The sequence below is a fragment of the Artibeus jamaicensis genome, unplaced genomic scaffold, assembly GCF_021234435.1.
Source record: "Artibeus jamaicensis isolate MK-2021 breed Jamaican fruit bat unplaced genomic scaffold, CSHL_Jam_final contig_233, whole genome shotgun sequence".
NCBI classification, from domain to species: domain Eukaryota; kingdom Metazoa; phylum Chordata; class Mammalia; order Chiroptera; family Phyllostomidae; genus Artibeus; species Artibeus jamaicensis.
Genome location: NW_026521486.1, coordinates 38,740,582 through 38,749,515, shown reverse-complemented (window position 1 = coordinate 38,749,515; position 8,934 = coordinate 38,740,582). Strand labels below are relative to the sequence as shown.

The 8,934-nt window shown below is 40.6% G+C and overlaps 1 pseudogene; it reads right to left on the bottom strand.

Annotated features, from left to right (window-relative positions):
* Positions 1-6,162: 6,162 nt before the first annotated feature.
* LOC119045090 (UV excision repair protein RAD23 homolog B-like) lies at positions 6,163-7,167 on the bottom strand (annotated as a pseudogene).
* Positions 7,168-8,934: the final 1,767 nt, after the last annotated feature.

Here is an 8,934-nt window from a genome sequence, read left to right as displayed (position 1 = left end):
AAGAAGTTAATATCCCTAATATACTAAGAACCCTCAAAAATCGAAAAGAAAAAGACCAAAAACTCAATACAAAATGAGAAAAAGACATGAGCAGACAATTCAGACACACACGAAGATAGAAAAATGGTTCTCAAAAATATGAAAAAAGGTCGAATTTGTTTAGTAACAATGCATCTTAAAACCACACTGAAGCCCTGGCTGGTGTAGCTCAGTGGATTGAGCACGGGCCCGTGAAGCAAAGGGTCACTGATCCAATTCCCAGTCAAGGCAAATGCCTGGGGTGCGGGCCAGTTCCCAGTAGGGGACACATGAGAGGCAACCATACATTGATATTTCTCTCCTTCTCTCCTTCCCTTTCCCTCTTTCTAAAAAATATATTGATATGGGAAACTTTGAAAAACCTCTGTTTAACCTTTATTTGCCCAGGCCCCAGGCGCCCTAGGGAGAATGATGGGGCCGTCTGGGAGGGCGGGTGGCCGGATAGTCAGTAGGACTGGAACTAGCACCCCCGCTGATAGAACAATTATCACATTCTGCTTCTGTATCCCACGTTTGTCACGTAGACGGGAAGACCCCTAAGCTAAATCACCCCCCAAGAATCCTTGTTCGGGGCTCAGAATTTGGAGATGACTCCTCTGGGCCTGTGCACGTTAAATAATAAACCTTGTACTCCAGAATCCCTCGGTGTCTGGTTGCTTCATTTTCCTATAACAATATAAGCAAAATATTTAAAAAATAAAACCACATGGAGCCCTGGCCGGATATCTCAATTGGTTAGAGCATCATCCCTAAACACCTAACCACCAAGGTTGTGGGCTCAACTCCTGGTCAGGGCATATACAAGAATCAACCAATGAGCCCTGGCTGGTGTAGCTCAGTGGATTGAGCGTGGACTGCGAACCAAAGGGTCACTGATTCGACTCCCAGTCAGGACATATGCCTGGATTGCAGGCCAGGTCCCCAGTATGGGGTGTGTGAGAGGCAACCACACATTAATATTTCTCTCTCTCTCTTTCTCCTTTTCCTCCCTTTTCTTTGAAAATGAATTAATAAAATCTTTTTTTAAAAAATCAATCAATGAGTGCATAAGTAAGTGGAGCAAGTCAATGTTTCTCTTTCTTTCTAAAATCAATCAATAGAAAAACTTAAAAATTTTTAAAAATTAAATTAAAATTAAAAAACCCCACTGAGATAACATTTCTCACCTGTCAAATTTTATACTGGCAAAAACTTAAAGACAGATTCTGCTAACACATTCCATTAGTGAGGCTGTAGGAAATACATAGTCTTATAGATTACTAGTGGGAATGCTCTCTGGTATGACACTCCATTGAGCAGTTTGGTATGAAGCTACATATGCGTTTGTCTTTCAAACCAGTGAATCCCATTACTGGAAATTTACCCTGGAGAAATGCCTTCAACCATATAAAAATACATAAGCCCAAGGTTATTGCAGGTTTGATTGTAATTTTGAGTCACTGGAAACTACCTAAAGACCTATACTCAGGAGGGTGAATAATAATGGTACATCCACATTCACACAATGGAGGACTGTGAAGCTATACAAAAAATATGAGGGTGCTCTTTATAAGCCAATATGAATGATTTCCAGAATGTGTACTCATACAACAGGTCAGTGGGGAAAAAGTTCAAAGAATATCTATAGTATGCTCTCCTTAATGTAAGAAAGAAGTGCATGTAAGAAAACATACATGTATGTGTTCCTTGGGCAAAAGAAACATAGAAAGAATATATCAAAATCCAAACAGACTAGTTACAGGGAATGAATGGAAAAGGGGTAGAAATAAGTGGGGAGAATGAGATCATGGTAGCAGGAATGAGGAAGAAGTAAGGGAGCCCAGAGAATGATACTGGAGCCTCACAGTCTTCATTTGAATCTTGGATTCCAGCATTTGCTATGAGCGATGCATCTGAAACCCTGCTCAACTAATGCTACTTAGTAATAAATTTATTCCTAAATATTACAGTTGTTGTCAACTATTGTGACTAAACTATTTCCCATTTCAATTTCTGGATGTTTGCTTCAAAAATTGTAAAGACATATTGATTTTTTAATCTTTTGTATGTTTATCTCAAGTGCAACTGTAGGAGGGTACAGCCAGGGGGCCCCCAAAAGAAGGATTTGTAATGGGGTCCAGAACTCAGGGTGTCCAGGAAGTATTAAAAATATGCCTGCCCTACATGTTCCCTCACCTAGTAAGAATGTGCCTGCCCTATTTGTTCGGGCCCATTCCCACTTCTGAAATTGAATACCCTCTTCCTCATCCCCACCCCCCACACAGCTTTCTCCTTTGTTCAAAAATGTCATTAACAAGGTCTGCTCAGAAGTTATCCAGCCATGTACTATGAAAAATAGAGACATTTATTGAAGAAGAAACAAGATACATGAAACAATGTACATAGGACAATGACACCTCCGTCCCCTTCAAAGTAGGCACCTTGGGACCTCACACAGTTCTCCAATTGCCATCAGCTGCCCCATCGTATTTTTCTGAATCTCACCAGTGGTCTGAAATTTCTTTCCTTTCAAAGGTGATTTTAGTTTTGGGAAAAGCCAAAAATTATAGGGCACCACATCTGGGCTGTAGAGGGGCTGAGTCACCTTGGTAATTTGATGTTTCCTCCCCAAAATCTGCACGAGACATAATGCATGAGCAGGCGTGTTGTTGTGATGAAGCTGCCAATCACTGGCTGCCCACAGCTGCAACCTTCTGAATCATCCAGATGGTTTCCATGGATGATTCAAGATTAATGCATAATTTGATGCAGATTTGTTGCTCTACTCACTCAGTCATTTTGAATTTGATGGCCACACAGTGCACATGCTCACTCAAGGACATCTACCTCTTCCACTGACTAGTACCATGAAGTCGTCATTATTCACACACGCACATTCTAATCTACTCCTCTTGGCTGCCAGGTTACATCAATGTCACATAAACCATTCTTGTTATATCTACAACAGGTGGATTTTTTCCGGACAGACCTTGTCATATACCCGGTGTTGCCTCACTGCCTTTGAATTTTCATGCTTTTGTGAATTCCCTGTGCACATGTATTAAAATTTTATTTTCTCCTGTTAATCTGTTTCATGTTAATTTGTTTAGCCCGGATAGAATAATTTAGAAGGTGGGAGGAAAAGTACTAATTATTTTTTAGCCCCAACAGCATTATCTGGAAAAGCTGAAATGGATGTGCACTGTGACTCAGCAATTCCACTTTCTGGCCATGTGCCTTGGAGAAACTCTTGCAACTGGGCACAAGAACGCATCCAAGAATGTTCATAGCTGGATTGTTTATAATAACAGGACACTGGAAACTCTCATATCCTTCAGTAGAAATGACAAAGTTTGATAATACAATAAAATACTGACTGTAGTGAAAATAAACTATAGCTACATGAGTTAAAAATCAATGATTTTTAAAAACATAATGTTGTTTGGAAAAAAATCTGTCCCAAAATATACAGGGGTGGGCAAAAGTAGGTTTACAGTTGTGAATACCTGAAAGTTTGTTCTTGTATTATTATTTATTAATTATTGTATCATTTATTTGTATTACAACTCTAAACCTACCCTTGTTGACCCCGTGTATACTATTCTACTTTTGTTAATTTGAAAATATGTAAATAAAACTATGTGTTTTAAGGACACATAAAATTTGGTTAAACTATGAATAAAATTGAAACAATAAAAAAAATTCAGGATGAAAGTACTTTCAGGCAAGATAGGGTTACACAAAGAAGGTGCCCACTGTCTTTCAAAACTGAATATTTCTTAAACTGGGTGGTGGGTGCATTTGTGTTCATTTGATTGTCTCTCCCTGTAACACTGGTTCTTAAATTCAGCTGCACAATGAAATCCCAAGGGAACTTGTAAAAAATAGTGATGCCTGGTTCTCACCTCAGAGATTCAGATTTCATTGGTATGGATCTGGCAAATACATGAAATGGAAACCCTGTTTTTCTTAAAATGTGTCACTTTGAAGATACTTTGCCTCATTTCTGATACATTAAAAATTTTATTTAAAAATACTTTTAGACTTACCACAAAATGTGCAAAAATATGAGAGTTCCCATATATCTTTTACCCAGCTTCTTCTAATGTTAACATCTTACATGCTATAGCATAATTATCAAATCCTGGGAATTAACATTGATACAATACTATAAAGTATTCTACAATCCATATTCAGAACAGCATTTGTTCTTTCACTGGTGTACAGGATCCAGTTCAGGATCCCACATTTTACTTAACTGTCATCTCTTCTTGTTCTTTTTTCCTTTCTATTAAGATATTTCTGTTAGACCTGAACGGCGTGGCTCAGTTGGTTGGAGCATCATGCCGTACACCAAAAGGTTTGATCTCCAGTCAGGCCTGTATGAGAGGTTACCACAACGGATGTTTCTCTTTCACCTCAATGTTTCTCTTTCTCTCTAAAATCAATACATATAATAAAAATACAAATAAAATATTTTTCTTTTAATATGCCATGAGATATCTTGATTGTATATTTTCCAAAGTACTTTTCCAGCCACATCTCCCAACCCTTCCAAAAGATTTCATCCGTCTTTCCTGTGCAATAAAAGATGCTGGATTATAGTTCTGTCCACCTTCTCTGTTTGAAAGTAATAAATCCTAATGACTTCCATGGTCATATATTTTTACCTAATATGGAAAAACATTTACAAATATCAGAAAGCCAGTTCTGAAATATTGGCATTAACTTTGAACAAAATCAGCATTTGGTGGGTTTTGAAAAAAACACCTTGAACTCATGTCTTGCTGACAAACATGTTTCTGCTGAGGGGAGGGAAGAGGGGGAGCGTGAAGGCCGCTTTCTCCACTGGCCCCAAAGTGCCAATTTCCAAAAGCGATACATCAAAAGCAAACATGCAATGGCGGTTTTAAGGCTTTTACTGCAATATAACAGTAAACAGTAATTAGACACCAACCAATTTTCTCCCCAAACCCCCAAAAATGTAAATAGAAAAATAACTCTGCCCGTACTGTACAGCTTTTCACATCATGTTAGAAGGGTCTCACATTCAATGACCAAGAGATTTAAAATAGCAGTATTTTTATTTTTAGAGAAGGTTCCCTCATCTCTTCCCTCCCCCCACCAAGTATTTAACACAAAATAATGGAGTTTCTTGATATTAATTTTATACTTATTTGAAGCAGCAACAATAAACATCTGTAATTTGGCATTTCTGTTTATAGTTGTTTCAATTTTTTTCAATTTTATAATGCCATTATTTAGTGTTCTCATGAAATAGAGACAGTAGATTCAAGATGACAACGATTCTTTCTGAAACCAATGTTAAGTCAAAGAAATATAAAGCATGCCATTATACTGGATTTCTGGATCCAGTACACTAAAAAGAGTGAAACCTGGGAAGTTACCTACTGTTTTATGCAAGAGATAAGGACCTGCACACGCTGATTTTGGGTGTATATTTTACACACTGTGCGAATTTGTGGTATCTGCTAACTGAAGCAGACACACGCTGTATGTATCACTGCCTATGTCCCAGATCCCTCCCTCTTCACCCCCAACAGCCTACTACCTTATACCAGGTATTGTGGACATTAGCCCAAGTCATCCCAGACAACCAGTGGGGGAGAGGTCATCACTCACATGAGGCTTGGCTTTCTTCCTCCTTTTCTTTTTCTTTTTTTTTTAAAGATTTTATTTATTTTTAGAGAAAGGAAGAAAGAGAGGAAGAGAAACATCAATGTGCAATTGGTTGCCTCTCACACACTTTCTACTGGGGCCCCAGTCTACAATCTAGACATGTGCCTTGACTGGAAATCGGTGACCTTTGGGTTTGCAGGCTGGTGCCCAACCCACTGAGCCACACCAGCCAGGGCCTTCTTCCTCCTCTTCATTTGTCTTCTCAGCTCAGCCACCTGCTCTAGCCCTGGGCATACTGGGCTCTCACCCCCATGCCCTTTCTCTTTTCTCCTCTTGTGCTTCACGATCTGCTGGTTGAGTGCTCATGATCAATCCCAAGCAGACTGGAGTGCACCTGGGGCCTCAAGGTCACTGAAGTCACTTTGCATCAGGTCTTCTTTTCTATCCAGGGACCAGTGTGTGTGAAGTGTAAAACTGAAAAAAAAAAAAAAAAAAAAGTCCCTTTCAATCTTCAAAGTTTCGCTCTAGAAGAAATTTGGCAGCTGAGTTCTCATTCTTCTCGCAGCAAAAATATGCTCGTATCACAAGTCCTTCAGAAAGTCCTAAGGCCTTTATCCTTTCTATAGCTTCTTTTTCCTGAGGCGTTACTTGAATGTGGTTCCTAAAACCAGCTCGGGCTTCTGCAATTCCTCTGCTCCAGCTCCTCCCCCTCCTCCCGGACCACCAGCTTCTTGAACTGGCTTATTTAACATCTGAATAAAATACTCCTGGTGTTGGCTACTATGCTGCAGTAAGGGAGGATTCTCTCTACCTGTTGTAGCAATGCTAGAAGCAGGGAAGGATTCTATTGAGTAATTTGTTTCATCTGTTGGAACTTTGGCCGATTCAGTAAAAATCCAAGGGGATGGCTTCCAGAGTTGGTTGTTGTAGTCGTTGCTGTCTTAGTTGCTGTGCAGGTGCAGCCACTGAAAACTGAGTCCCCGATCTAGCTGCTGGAGGGAGTCAACCACAGCCTGACTTTCTCAGTCTCTCGGGATTCACATTAAATGATGCTTCACTGCTCTGTCGGGGTTGTTGAAACTGGCTTCCAGGGCTGCAATTACTTGCTCTCCTTCAAAGCCCATTGATGTGATCATGCTTACCATATTATCCTAAGACTGACCTGTCACAAGCGCACTTGTTGCATCTTTAAAAATGTTTGACAGGAGAAGAACCTCCTAATGTACTGCCAGTCGATGCCAGGCTACTAGGCACCGGTGGTTCTGCTAGCCTTTCTGCAGGGCTCTCCTGTTTTGATGTACCAGCAGGTGCAGGTTCAGAAGATGCTGTCAGCGATGCTGGCGCGATAGGTGCAGAGTGTGGGAGTGGGAGCCAAAGCAGTGGAGGAGGTTGGGACCTGAGCCGCAGCTAGTGCTGTGGAGGAACCAACTGTGGTAGTGGTAGTAGGATTTGACTGCTGAGTTGTCGCTGGTGCTGGTGTTGTCATGCTGCTTTTGGTTTCATTACCATTAACAACCACAAAGTTTTTCTCATCAATTTTATCTTCTCTTAGAGCGGTATCATCATTGAGGATTTTACCAGCATACGTTAATTTTGACCAAATTCAAGCAAGGAATCTTTCTCCTTTTCGGATTCACTCTCCTTTTCAGATTCACTCTCCTTTTCCTGTGCTCTCATCCTTTTCTTCGAGGTCAGTCTCCATCTTCAAGGTCTGCTGCTGCTGCTGCTTCTGGATTAACTTCAGGGTGACGGACAAGGTGTCTCTGCCCAGCACTGCTGGGCCTGCTCTGGATGTGCGCCACTGGGGACTATCTGTGACTTGGATAGCCCCATGGTTGCCTGCGTCCCTGTCACTCAGTTGGAAGCAGGTGGGGGTGGGGGTATGTCACACTCCCCCTCGCCCCCAGCGGTGCCTGAGGCTGTGTTGGCCCTTCCCCACTTTCCCAACCACACGCTGCCTCTCCCTTGAGCTCAGGCCACCATACTTGTAGCTGTCACCTCTTCTTAATCTGTTCTAATCTGTGACAGTCCCTCAATCTTTCTTTGTCTTTCATAATCTTAATACAGTACTTCTGAGGAGTTTGTATTAGTTATTTTGTAGAGTGTTGCTTAATTTGGTGTATCTGATATTTTCTCACAATTAGATTGAGGTTATGCGTTCTTGGTAAGAATACCAAATAAGTTATGTATAGTAACTTATATGTATAAGTAATATGTATAAGTAATTTTCCTTGTATAGCCTTTCATTAATATCATTCACCTGCCCCAAAGCAGAATGTTAGTAAGTTACACATACCCCGAGGAACAGTATGACCAATACTGTACAAAAAGTTGAGGAGCAGATAGTGGAATAGCTTCACAAAACCAGGGTGGAACACCCTGCTATACCTTCATCCCTTGTATCTGAATATGGCCCATAAAATAGATGTCTTGGAAACTGTGTCTGGGATATTGCAAGACTTTTTTGCTAAAAGTAGCACTGGTTTGCAGGCTGAATTACCTATCTTATACCCTTTGAATAAAATAAGTACACTGGTATTCGAAACATATCATGTTTTGTTGGTCTTCCCATCAATCCAGATTTGTATCAGGAGAGGCAATTAATGTAAAGATCCCTCAACCCATATGCTAAAACTTTTATGCAGTAAGAAAACAGACAGCAAATAAAGAATTTCTAATACGTCAAACTAAAGTACTACTGCTTGTTAGGGCTGGAATTAGATAAAAGTAGCCAAAAGGAACCCGAGGCAGGCTCCAGACTGACTCAGCAAGGAAGATAGAATGTACAGAAAGTACAAAGAGTGCTGAACAAGATAAACCGCCTTGTGCATGACCTTGTCTTTGCAGAAAAGTATCCATTGTTGCAAGCAGAGAACATAGCCATGTGTGTTCTCTCGAGATAGCCAATTGCTAACAGCTACGTCTGCTTCTGTATTTGCTTGCTTGCTCACCCCAATAAAAACCCCAGGCTGTAAGCGCCAGGTGCGACTCTCATCTACAGCCATTTTGGCACCGTGTCCTCGGACACCCCGAGAGTTTGCCCCCGCGCAGGTAAAACTTTGAAACTTTGGCCAATAAAATTCCATCATAAACTCCTGAAGGCTTCCGACATGTGTTGCTCACATTGGGGTATGTTACACTGCTCAGCAAAAGAAATATCAACAAAATGAAAGCCAACCTACAAACTATAGAAGGAAATGTTTGCATACCATGTACTTGATAAAGGACAAATATTAAAAATATTAAGAAACTCCAAAAAATCAATAGCAAAAAACC